At 38.8% G+C, this 13,006-nt stretch overlaps 1 long non-coding RNA gene across 1 annotated transcript; it reads right to left on the reverse strand.

The window, feature by feature from the left end:
- Positions 1-2,426: 2,426 nt before the first annotated feature.
- On the reverse strand, positions 2,427-12,677 carry LOC117805877. The gene is made up of 3 exons (XR_004629553.1): positions 12,573-12,677; positions 11,863-12,241; positions 2,427-5,889 (listed from the first exon to the last, which is right to left on the reverse strand). It is a non-coding gene; the product is annotated as an uncharacterized LOC117805877 (long non-coding RNA).
- Positions 12,678-13,006: the final 329 nt, after the last annotated feature.

Genomic DNA, 13,006 nt, shown 5'->3' on the forward strand with positions numbered 1-13,006 from the left:
TATCGGGATTTGTCACAGCTTTCAAGCCTGTTCCCTGATTTTGATCACAGGATTTATTTCTTTGCATGAATAAAAGAGAAGAAAGACAGCTGGATATGTGCACCCTTTGTGACAGGAAATCTATGTAGGACACATCTGTTGGGGAAATCTTCTCAGATCTCTAATTGGGAGAGGACTCTGGATTCTGGGACATCACGACATTGATACTCTGGAGTGAACTGTAGCCGGGTTAGGTAGGAAAAGTGTCACTTTGTTTCTTGCTTTTCCTCAAGCTTTCAAACTTAAACTAGACAATCAGGATGTTCTTTGCATCAGATCAACAGAGGACTAATGTGCTGTCTTTAGTAGTTTTGTTTCAGGGGAACAACCAGGATAAATCAACATATTAACTGTCATTATGCATCATTGTTGCTGGAGATTTAATCCTTAAATGCAAAATCAAGTATTTGTGTTTTTTACCTTCATGCTGTTTCTTCTCTAAATTTCCCAGAATGCTATCTGAGAACGTGCAGAGAATGTGCGATTGACACTGAAGGCAAAGATTTTGAGCAACTGACCAACAACTTAAGAACTCACATATTTGAAGAAGTTTGCTTTAAAGCACTGTTTAAATTTGTGAATAACATATTTAGTGAAACACAAAATTGGAGATAAATGTAAAAATAGATGAGAATGACAATTGTTTGATTTGCATGAAACAGAAAAGTATACTTTCTTTGATTGGTTTGCAACTTTGAGGTTAGACTGTTGCTCATTTAATTCCATTACATCATTCTTCACTGCAACAAGTTCTACCAGTTTTCAACCTTGACAAACTTGTGGCTTGATAGCAGTTGGTAGAAAAATGCTTAAACTGACTGACTGAATAATAATAATAAAGATTTTACCTGAGATTATGTCAAATTGTACGCAACATTTAGATGTCAACCTAGCTAGGAATTGTTAAATTGCTGCTGCATGCTCTTGCCCAAGTTGTCTGCAATCCATCTCATTATTTTAGAGCAGGGTTTAGGTCCTTCTTCTTTTAGGTAAACAACCTCACCTTATATGCTCCTGTTGATTTAAATAACAGCTCTTTTAGCGATCCAGACCATTCTGCTTGGCAAGAACCGTCTCTTTCGGCTCCCAAACAACTCCTTATAGTATCGTTCACATACAAGAGCCGCCTTTCAGATCCGATCCTCCTTTCTCTCAGCTTTTAAACATAAGTAATGTATAGCTGCAGCCATGAAAGCCCCCTTACTGCCTGCAACTTTTATTGTATCATGTTACTCTGTGTGTAGCAGTGTTTGAAAAGCAGCATTTGTGCCTCTGAATTATTGTTGAAGCTCTTACACTGAGGTGTTCTGATTTAATTACAGCAAAGCCTGGTATTGCCAAAAACCAATTACACAGCTGACCCTTTACCCTGGCTGTGTTCAGTGCTTTTCATGCAGTGTGTGATCATTCATGAAGGGTGCTGTTTTGTTGTGAAATGATTTGTATTCTGTTACTGTAAAAAAAAAAAAAAAAAGATTGCAAGTTTGTGTCCTATTGGTAACTCTACTTTGCAATGTGACATTCGTTTTTATGTGTGTTGTTGCCACCACAAGTTGAGTTGCTTTTGAATAACAGAAGAAGCAGGCTGACATTGCCAGCCATGAGAACGTCTTGTTGATTTGGCCGGGGCTTGAGTGCTAGGGTGGATTAATTGCTCCGCACAGCTTTTCTGTGAAACCATCAAAACGATGTCAGCTCAGCTAGATGGAGATGGAGCGTCTGCACGGACAATCTGCTCAGTTGAATCATACATCTGCGATGCACCACAGTCTCCTTCATATTGTTCAGCAGGCGTCTTTCAGCTTCCGGGCGGTGGTTTGAAGGCTGTGCTGGCTGCCTCCTGGATCCAGGTGATACAATAGCTTAAAGAAAGCCTCTGGTGAATTCATGCAGCTGGGATGTCTTCAGACAACACTGTGTTTTCTTGGTTCATTGCCTAATTCATTATACTTAAAGTAAAAGTGAAGTCAAGCTGTATTTGGTCTCATTTTTCCTCCTCCAACAGGATTATTCCAGTATGTTACCAGTCACAGAACTCTCTTAATGGAGTGGGAAATTATTCTGACACATGTATGACCTAAAAGATACAAACCCACATGAGATGTGTAAAAATAAGCATGTTTAGGGTGATTTGGTCTCTGTGGCTTTGTCTGTTTCTCGCCATCTTTCAGATTGATTAGCAGCCACATAGAGAAATCTGTCTAGCAGGATATAACGCTGCAGAATCTGTAAGGGTTGGTTCTTCCGCCGTTTTCTTCCTCAGGGCTTTGTTGTAATCTCACACAGCTGTCAAATGCAGGAAAGTATAGATTTTCAAAGATGTCATCTCTTCAGAGGGAACACTTTCTACTTGTTCTAAAAGCACACTTAAAATAAATTTTACGTGTTGAAGAACAATGGTAATGTTTAATTACTAGAGTATACATCGATATATAAACCATTGATATTCATTCCTTTATACCATACAAGCCCAAACATCCCAAATAAATCAGCTTCAAGAAATATTTATTCAATGTTTTTTACTCAAACTGCAGGCTGAAAAACCCTTCCATCTGCCAACAACAAGCACCTAATAAATTAGTTTAAATAGATTAGCATACACATAAAGAAAGCATAGAAGCAAATTCAGATTACATATTTAGGAAAAATAAATAACCCATAAGAATAATCAGATTTACATTAAATATGAATACATTCAAACAACTTGTTTGTGTGCTTTCTAGGCCTTCGTCATTCTGTGGAAAAAAACAGACAAAAAAGGTGACTTTATCAACTGAGTGATGAAGTACAAATCCCGTCCTGAAGGGCAGTAAATAAGGAGAAGCGTTTTTCTGCAAATGACTTAATTTCATTGGTTTGTGTTTTACTTTCCTTCATCTCAAGACAGCTGAGATTGAGATGCTTTGATGTCAGGCACTTTCTGAAGTCATGAGGTTATTGTCCTACAAACCTAAACATACTTCGTAGTCCATGTTTACATTCTGTAAATACTGTACATTATTTTCATAGACATTTTTGCAACTCCAATAGCTTTGATTTTATTTTAAATAGTTTGATATTTTAGGAAATATGTTTATCACACACTTTTTCAGGGAGTGAGATGATCATTATACAAGGTATACAATGAAATCATCGTACGATGACTGATGATGGGTTTTAGTATTGCAATGGATTGCTTTTCTCTCCTTTTGCCTCCACATGGTTTGCTCACTCTCACACAATTGAAACCAGCTGAAACACTAGTGGATGATGTACAGTTTTACAGACATATATCCTTGGACTTCAAACACAAACCAGAACATGTCTGATACCAAAAAAGGCCCTTTACTTACAGATCTGCATTGTTATGCAATATCTGTCGATACTGATGATTAGAAGGAACTGCTGCAGGGGGAGGTGTGTCTGCATCAAACAGAATCTTGAAAAGTCCATTAACAGCATATCTTTTTCTTGTTTTAGGAACTTTGGTAAGAAGAAGCTACAAGCAGGGAAGGACAGAGTAGGGTGACATTTGTCTGATGATCACAGGTGACTTTAGATGTCCTGGTAACAACAGTAAGTTGACCTTTCTCATCACGGTAACAGTAATTAGCACAAAGTTGATGTTTTGAAGCAGTCTCTTTCAGGTTTTACTTTGTTGGATTGGGGAAAACACAATGGAAAACAACAACATGTGCACATAGTTAGATTTATGTTACTTAAAACACACAACTTAAATGTGTTATTGAATAAATCAGTGCTGTCTTTAAGTTTCACACGAGACATAAAACACTTTCTACTTGGTGAAAGTCTTGTTTGTCTTTCTCGCTCTTTATATTAAGTCACCTGATATGCAACCAAAATCGGACCTTAGTGTGTGCATGCCTGCAGTTAAAAGGTTTTAAAGTTTTATAATCTCTTCACCTTTTCTCCCAAATAGGCTGCCAGGAAATGAATTAAACTAGCATAAAGATTAAACACAGGGAAATACATCCTGTATTGGTCTGTCCAAAAACACAACCTTCACCTTAAAGGTTCACCATACATCAAGTTCAAGTACGTGAGATAATTTGTGAAAAGGGAACAGAATTACACCAACTAAGACTCAAAGTGTATTTCCCAAGTGGTAGAATCATTTGATTATTTAATTCAAAAAGAGAAACGAAGGACTTCCTAACATAATGGGAAAAAATGCAGGCCTCCAGACTTGACTAGGAGTCACAATTAAAGCTCTTGTGATCATATAATTTCACAACATTCACAGTATTGTTCAGTGTGAGCCCCACACCCATCATACACCACAGAAAGTATCTAAATGAAGAAAAGGAAGTTGTCTTCGATCTGAAAACACCACAAAGACACGATTTATGAGCTTTAAGGTTTAGCATGTTGTTTCAGACAGAAGGTTACTTTCAAAAATTACCCAACAAAGTTATCTCTTATAAATAAAAACAACATCATAGGCCACGGAACACATATATATACAACAAGTGTTCCCTTTCACAAAGTAGCAATAACCTGATAGTTTTATACATCATGGAAATAGTCATTTCCTCAAGTTTTAAGGCATATAGTCATTATGCACATGTCAAAGTTGAAAATCATTGATGCACAAACATATCAATAGATGGAAACTATCTTTTGCTGTCGAGCTGTGTAAATTCTATATACACCTATGATTGGACAGGTTGCAGTGTGTCCCATTAATCCAAACTCAAAGCCTGCCACTCCTCAGCCTCCAGAGCTAAGACTTTTGTAAATATTGAAATCATTTTCTTACAAATGGATGCCACTTTCTTCAGCCTATGAGACCATGAAGTGACATGTTAAAAACTGAAATAATAAGACGTAAAGCCATTAATATGAACCTGCTTGGTCCTTGGCCATTTCATGTCAACCTCAATGTCAAATATATTTGGTTATGGATAGGGATTTAGCACTTCAAACAAAGCTAACGCCAATAAAAGACACATTTTATATCGATATTTGAAGGTTTATCTGACAATTGTATGAACTTCGCACAGGTTTGGTTGATTTAGTCCCAATTAATAAAACACCATCCATGATCAATTATTTTAGGGCTAATTAGAAAAAGAAACTGTATCAAAACGGACATTAAATTTGCAATATGTCTGTTTAAATCTCAAATTAACCAATGAATATTATGTTTCACTGAGATCATCTTCAAGAAAAACAACAAACTGCAAAGCAGAAATCTGTGGCTACCTTATATGTACATCTTCACCTCTAACCCGTTTCAGCAAATAAAAAAACATCTGCTATATTTAGTTAAGAACAGTATCTGAAAAATAGTTTTAAAAAGTGTCCATGCCTTCTCCGCAGCCTTTGAAGTCCCCATGTTGGTAAAAATCTGCATCCTTTGAGCCTCTCTTGTTAGCTTCATGCATTTATGTACAAGTCAAACCTGACTAGGTATTCTCGTTAATTCTACCTGTGAAGGCCAGAGGAACAAGCCAGTTTCCCATTGTCTAAGCTGCTCAAAGAGATGCAGGACGGATGCCATATTGCAATCACATAGTCTTAAATCCCGTTCAACATCAGGGGAGGTTTGCCTCTTCTTTGCACCTCCCATCCTCATCTCCAGATCAGGCAACACTGTGCTGTGTCAGCGGCGCTGCTGAGATCTGATCTGCCCGAGCTTTGAGTTCAGTAAAAGTTCAAGGTCTACAGTGTTGTGTAGATGTAGACAAAGATGATGACTACCAAGTTGAGAACCGTCCCAATGATGCCCAACATCGCCAGGATGCTCTCCTCCTTACTTTCCTTGTCTTGGATTCCCTTTTCCTCATCACAGTGGAGATTGTTTACCATTTTCCCAGGCAAAGTGTGCAGTTTATGTCTCAGACCAATCTGGAGCCAGTAGATAAGAGAGAAAAAGAAAAACACAAACCATTTGTTATTCACTGTAACTGTAACTTCATCTTTAAACATTGTATGGTGGACTGCGATAGCAAAAATGAAAAAGAATAAAAAATGTGCTGGTGATAATTAATTAATGTGATGACCGTAGTTCTTTTCTTTGACCTTAAACCCAGATGGAATACATAAAGATAATTGGTCCAGCAATATAAGATTATTGTGTGAGTCGTGACACTAATCTGCAACTTTTGAACTGAAGAAGAGAAAGTGTTATAGGGCCTGCTTCACTCACAAATGAAGACACTTATTTGGAAAAAGTTTAGGTCCATGGAACCCAATAATTGATTTAAGACTCAGTGCTTGAGACAGATAATAAGTGTAGAGCAACCCTTTCTCCTTTTTTTAATGAAAAACATGAAATATATTATTCAAAAGTGATGTCCTTTGGATGCAAGATTGGTAGAGTTTTTAAGCAGCCCAGCACAATTGCAAACACCTCTACACGTACACACACACAGGAAACACACACACACATACACGCACTAGAGGTTTCTCAGAGCGTAAATATATGGAGACTAATGCACTGCTTCTCTCTGCACATTCCACCCATAAGACTCTGTAAACCTATGTTTTATTTAAGGATATGGGAAAGATTTTCCATCGAAGAGGAAATTACTTCATTTCAACCCTTGAATGAAATATACAGCAGTCGTCTCCTGCTCTTAAATGTGGGAAAAACAAGTTGGTGAAATCACAAGATTTAAAGTCCCTCTCTTCAAAATAGTCCAGATTTCAATCAGTTTGCTTCAAATGGAGCAGAAACTACATTTTTCAATGGAGTGGCCAAACTGAGGCACTAACTTTGGCAGGAATGGCAGAATTATGCATGAACACGCATGAATGACGAGCGTTTATTTACCCTTTGTTTGTGTCTCCGAAATACATATCTACTTTAGCTGCTAATATTTCAAAGAAGTTGTCGAATTAGCTATGAATAGTTCCTTTTCCCCCATTGTTGTGAACAAAGTTGATATCAGAAGTCTTGTTCCTTCTTGATTTTGAGAAGTTGGTGAGGGAGAAGTGACACTGAAGTCAGACTGTTTTCAACAGAGAGCACTGTGAAAGCAGTGATAAAAATAGCTGACCCCAACAGTGGAAGCTGAGCACTGAAAACGCTGAAGTGCTTTGTTTTGTTTGGTATATACAGTAGGTGCTGCCAGCACAAAAAATGCTGTTAGTGGACACAGGCCCTAATTACGGTGGCCCTGAAGTGCAAATCACAATGGCAAAACAGAAACGACAATGGCAAAACAGAGAACACAAAGGCAAAACAGAAACGCCAACGTCAAATCAGAAAACAAAATGGCAAAGCAGGAACGACAACTACAAATTAGAAAACACAACGACCGTTAACGTTTCTGTTTTGCCGTTGTGTTTTCTGGTTTGTCGTTGTCATTTGCACTTCAGGGCCACCGTACCTAATTCTCCTTTTCATTTTTTCATTTCATTTTTCTTATCACAAATGATCTAATATTTAAACATTTAGGATTACAGCAACATTGAAATGTATGACCAAAATGTACAGTAGTTTTATTTCATTTGACATATTTTTGCATAAAATACTTCATCTATTTTTCAGGTTTTATGAATATGTTAAAAGTATGATGTAAGCAGGACTTGAGGATTTTTTACTTTAAACGTGTTTACTTTCTACTTTTTCTGAAAGTGTTCTCTCGGAATAAAGTGAGTCTAGTTAAAACATGACTGAATGATGCAACTGTGTTAAGGATAAAACCCTAAAAATGTACACTATCCCTCTTGATGGACATGCTGGACATCAGATGAGTAGACTTGGCAGCCCTCTGAGCTAGTAAGTGAAAAAAGAAAAATCTTTCACTGGACTCTATCAATTGAGGTATTAACTCTGGGACTTTTCAGATGTGTGGGTATTGATTTGTGTTTCCCAGGGTGAAGTATTGGAAACAAGCTGTAGGTTGTTGTTCTTTTTTGCCTGCGGGCACAGCAGCTGGTTCAAGTAGGCATCCTAACACCTCTCAGGAGAAAAGTGTATCTTTTGCGGGTCAATGCGTTCTATATGCCAAATAGTAACTGTAAAACATGTAAGCTCATGCATACTAAAAATAAATCCTCTAACAGGGAGATGTTCCTCTAAGTAAAAAGCTTAGATGCAAAATAAACAACATGCTTTAGCTTTCCAGCAAAAGTGCGCAAAAACATATTTCCTGAAGTACTACCCGTTCACAAAGTGCCTTTTAGGCTGGTGTATTTTACGAGAGAGGATTGAGTTACAGTTATTGCAAAAGTCCTTCACATAATCTTGGTTGGACTGCTGATAAAATTACAAGTCAAATAAGGGTCAGCATTTATTTTCCTTGTGTTTGGCTTTCTGTTTTATGCTGAATCCAACTGAATGACAACATGTGAGGTCCGCAAGAGCAGAAAGCCCAGTGGAATTGTATTATTTCACAACCATTTCTTTACACTGACAATTAATCTGCATTTACAGAGTTGTTTACAGTTGGTAACCTTTTCAGCATCAGCAGAATTCAGGCAAATTGATGGGGTCTTATGCAATAAATCCAATGTATGTGGCCTTTTGAAAGAACTCTGCCAAAGTGGAGATTTTTAGGAACCAGTGCTGATATTTTCCCCTTTCTTTTGACTTCCTGATTGTGTCATTGGCTAGTTTAGCAGGGTGAAAATGTATTTTCAGGAAAAAAGAGTACCAGGGACTGGTAATAGTTCATAAAAGTTCTGGTGTTGATGGATGACAGAGAGGAAACTGAGGGAGATTAAAATGGCACAGTTGCTCACAACTGAAATGTCTGATTGTGAGTCAAAGAAGGGAATGTTGGAAAACTCAAGTCAGTATCAGAGAGACCACTTTCTATCAACAGATTTTGTTCATTGATTACCTTTATTCTAAAGTAAAAGGCCTTTTGTTCAGGCCTGTTTCAAAGCCAAAGAAATTGTTCTCTCTGAAAGACCAACACCGAGTCCAATCACCAATATGTATTGTGCCTTCCATGTACATAAAAACCCAATCAGGCTCTGTTTCTGTGTTAAGTGCATCCCCCACCCCCTCCTTTGATCTATCAACGGGCTGTGACCGCCTCTCCTGAGGAGCACAACACACAGGGCTTCCCCCTACCTGAATGGAGAGCTTTGTGTGGTGCGCTGGATGTGCTCTCATGCATGAAGACGCCTGCTCGCTGCTGACATAAACAAGCAGTAGGCAAAAGCCATGGGGAGGAGAAATGTGCCGGAGGATGAGGAGGGAGTTGGTGGAGGTGGAGGTGAAGGGGGGGGGCAGAGGTGGAAAATAAGCTAAAGCACGCAAATACAGTTTTTAATAACTTCTACTTAAATACTCAGAGGCCAGTAATTATTGAAATATGGTTCTCTGGGAGCTAAATTTACCTGAAAGTTGTTTTTCAGATGAAATTTAATAAATTAAGCAACTTTTTGGCTTGTTACCTCATTATAAAATAAAAGCCATTGTCATTTTTAGATTTCTGTGAGCTTTTACTTTCACCCACTGAGGGTGTGGATGACTTGTTTCTGAAGCCCAGTTTTGAAGCCTATCATCAGCAGGCTTGATGACCTATTCTGCGGCCAGTTACCAGGGGGAGCTCTAAACGTTTTGGCTTCACTTTGAGGGAGCTGGTGTGCTGTTCATTTTTAAAGATGATGGTTTTACCAGAGACATTTGTTTATGATTCCTTTTTGATGGTTTCATGTAAATACATCTCAAAAATGTCACACCCAGTATTCGAATCAATATTATTTCTTCTTCTCTTCACTCCTTTTAGCCTTTTTCACACCCACTTAAATCGCACTGTTACTGTGTAGAATGTCAACCAATAGACTAAATTAACAATGAACGACTAACAGTATTGACAATATAGAGTTGTTGAGTGTAAAGCTTTGACTTTGCCAGCTAAGAAGATAGTTGTATCAGTGTGAGCTAATAAAGTCATACACAATAAGATATCAATAAGATGAGACTTTAAGCGGTACAAATTATTTTCTACTTATTTAAACTTGAATTCTGGACTTTTTTAAATAATATTAAACATTACATTTAAAGAATGGCATTTTGTCCTTATGTAAAGGGTCTGAATCCCCCTCTAAAAGTAAAGGACAGAGGATTTTTGGTGGGAGTTGTGTTGAGGGAACATCCTCGCTCTGCCAAAATCTGAGTTCTGGGGAAACAGCTTAACGCTGAGAACAGCTGTGCAGCTTACAGAAAACCTCCTGGACGTCTTCCAGAGTCTCCTCATCCAACATCTCCAGTGTTCAATGGCAAGTGTGCCATAATCATTAACCCCCTATAATGAGTCTCACGTTTCATAGGGTAGACTGTATAATAGAGATCAGAGCTGTCATAAACCAGGACAAAGTAGACACAAAAGTCAATGAAATGTACTGAGTCTGAGAATGAAAGGATTATTAATCAAGTCAAGATACAGTCCTCAGTATCCACTTCTCCACCCCTTATTGATTAGTTGTTTGACTGAGCTATTCTGAGGAACAGAGGATTTACTTATCTCTGCATTGATTCAGGGTGTCACTCAAGAGCTCATTTTCAATGATTCTGACACTTGAAATCTTCACTTTTCCCTCAGTGCTTAATCATCATCAAGTCTGTCAATGTCAGGTTTTTAATATGATACACGTAGCACATCTGGATCAACATTTTCTCATTCATCATTGGAAACATCTCCTTAAGGCAAGCTCACATCTGGCTCTTTCATTGTGCATCAACTGCCAGGATCACATTTGTGTGAAAGGAGCGGACAAGAGTGAGAGACAGAGAGAGAGAGAAGGTGAAAAGGGGGCGATGTCATACTTGGGACAACAAACCACAGACTCTCCCACTACACCTAACAGAAGCTAACACCCTTAGATCAGATCAGTGGGGAGTGAAACCTTTTGCCACTTGAATAAATCTGAGCATGTCAAGTGATGCTCCAGATGCTAACAGGGTCTGACAGGCAGAGTCGCTTTTGGCATTGTTATGAAATGGAATTCAAAGAAACAGTTCTCAACTGCTCTCAATGGTACTCAGTCACACACTCAGGTTGACGCCCATCACACACTGACACCGTCAGAGAAACAGACGAAAAAGAGACGGTCTCATAGCAATAGAGTACAGTACACAGAGAGATGGAAACAGAAGACAGTGAGAGGAAGATAATCTGAGCGAATAAAAAGTGTGATCTATTTATTTTTTAACTTGTAAGCAATGTTCTGTAAATGTAGTGATAGATCAATTTGGTGCATAAATATGTGAGCATTAATTAACATATTTGTAGGACATGCTTTTTAGTTAGCCAAAAAACAAAAAAGTTGCAGGTAGTAACAGATTGAATCGTCACACTTTAAGCTTAAATTTCACACAAAGAGGTTGCATGTTATTACAAAAATAAAAGTTTATGCAAATAATTTTCAAAAGGTCATTTGTGCTTGTATTAAAGAATGCAGGTTTCGCTTAGCTTTGTTTTGAAAAGTTTAAACTTCAAAAATCACAGGACGGTTTAAAAAAGCCAAAAAAGTAGAGCCTTTTATGGAATGTTTCTGGCATTTATATCATAAGCAATTACACCATGAGGAGAAACTCCCAGAGGAGCATGAGGATGTGCAATCTAGGTGAAAAACACCTAACTTTATCTTACAGAAAATAAACAAGGGAGCATCGTTTAATTGTAAGACGACTTTCAGAGTGTTTATGCCATGTAAATCAAAATTCACACAAAGGAAGCTGAGCCTGCAAATATCCCAATACTTCTAAAGATACATATCATGATAATTAATAAACCCATAGCTGTCATCACATTTAAAATAAGTGAATGATTTATAAAGTATGTTTGTTTTACATGATGATGAGTTTAATTGTGATAGCCCTTGATGTGTGATGACAGTATCACTTTTAAGACCTACCTTACAAAGCATCAGGAATAACATAGCATTGGACATGCTGAAGGGGGAAGCCTTTCCGTAGTGCACAGACATCCCTGGCAACTAAGGTGAAAGTGGTCCCCTCTCATCCTTCGGCTGTGGTGAGGCAGAGGATCCAGAGAGGGCTGGCTTGTCTTCCAGGCTTTCCAATTTCAGGGCTCTCGGTGGATATCGTACCCCGCAGCGCTCCACCGTCTCCTCCCAGAATTTCATTTCACTAGTGGCCAAGTTCTCTCTGCCTTCACTTTCTCCTCCTCAGCCTTGTGAGAGCTGAAACTGTGCTGCCCACCTCCTCGTTCTCTGTCTGCTTTGTTTGCCTCCCCACCTCTGCTTCTCCTCCTCTTCTTTTTCTTCTTCTTGTCTGTGTGGAAGAAGGATGTCAAGTTGAAGAATGGAGTTAGTTGATGGGCAGATGGGGGTGGGAGGGTAGCAAAGCTTTATCATATGTACATGTCCAAACTCCTTTTGTCTTTGTTTCCATAAAGCTTACCAAAGTAAAAGAGAATTTAGACTCCTCTCCTCTGACAAGGCATGAAAAACAACCTCTTTTGGTAACGCCTCTCTCAAACTTATACTTCTACCATGTTGGCCCTAAATTATTTTACACTGAAATAAATAACAGGGGAAAAGGCACCACTTCTGAAGTGGTGGAAGCCTCTGCTTTTCTTTACATGCTGTGCAACCTGACATACCTTTTCTTGCGCTCCTGTGGCTGAGCGTGTATCTCTAACTAACTGAGCAGACTGTGGACGCTGGACGGCTGTAAAAGAGAGAGAGAGAGAGAGAGAGAGAGAGAGAGAGAGAGAGAGAGAGAGAGAGAGAGAAACTGTGAAAGAACCCGTCGCCTCACACTTGCGCTGTGGTTGCTTTCACTCCACAGGCAGGAGGCATCCCCTTCTCTCTCTCTCTCTCTCTCTCTCTCTCTCTCTCTCTCCCTCTCCAGCGCATATTAATGCAGCCACGGTTGCTTGGCAACCGACTCAGGGGAGTCACACAGAGCCTAGCGACGAGAAGCATTTGTGACAGAGGCCAGGATGAGGGGCGAGGGTCTCTTCTGGTATGTTTTTGTGAGAATTTTATGTGTGTAGGTCTGAAATATGCCACAGTCCAGTTGACAGTCAGTGTG

Source organism: Notolabrus celidotus, chromosome 22, assembly GCF_009762535.1.
Source record: "Notolabrus celidotus isolate fNotCel1 chromosome 22, fNotCel1.pri, whole genome shotgun sequence".
In the NCBI taxonomy this organism is placed as follows: domain Eukaryota; kingdom Metazoa; phylum Chordata; class Actinopteri; order Labriformes; family Labridae; genus Notolabrus; species Notolabrus celidotus.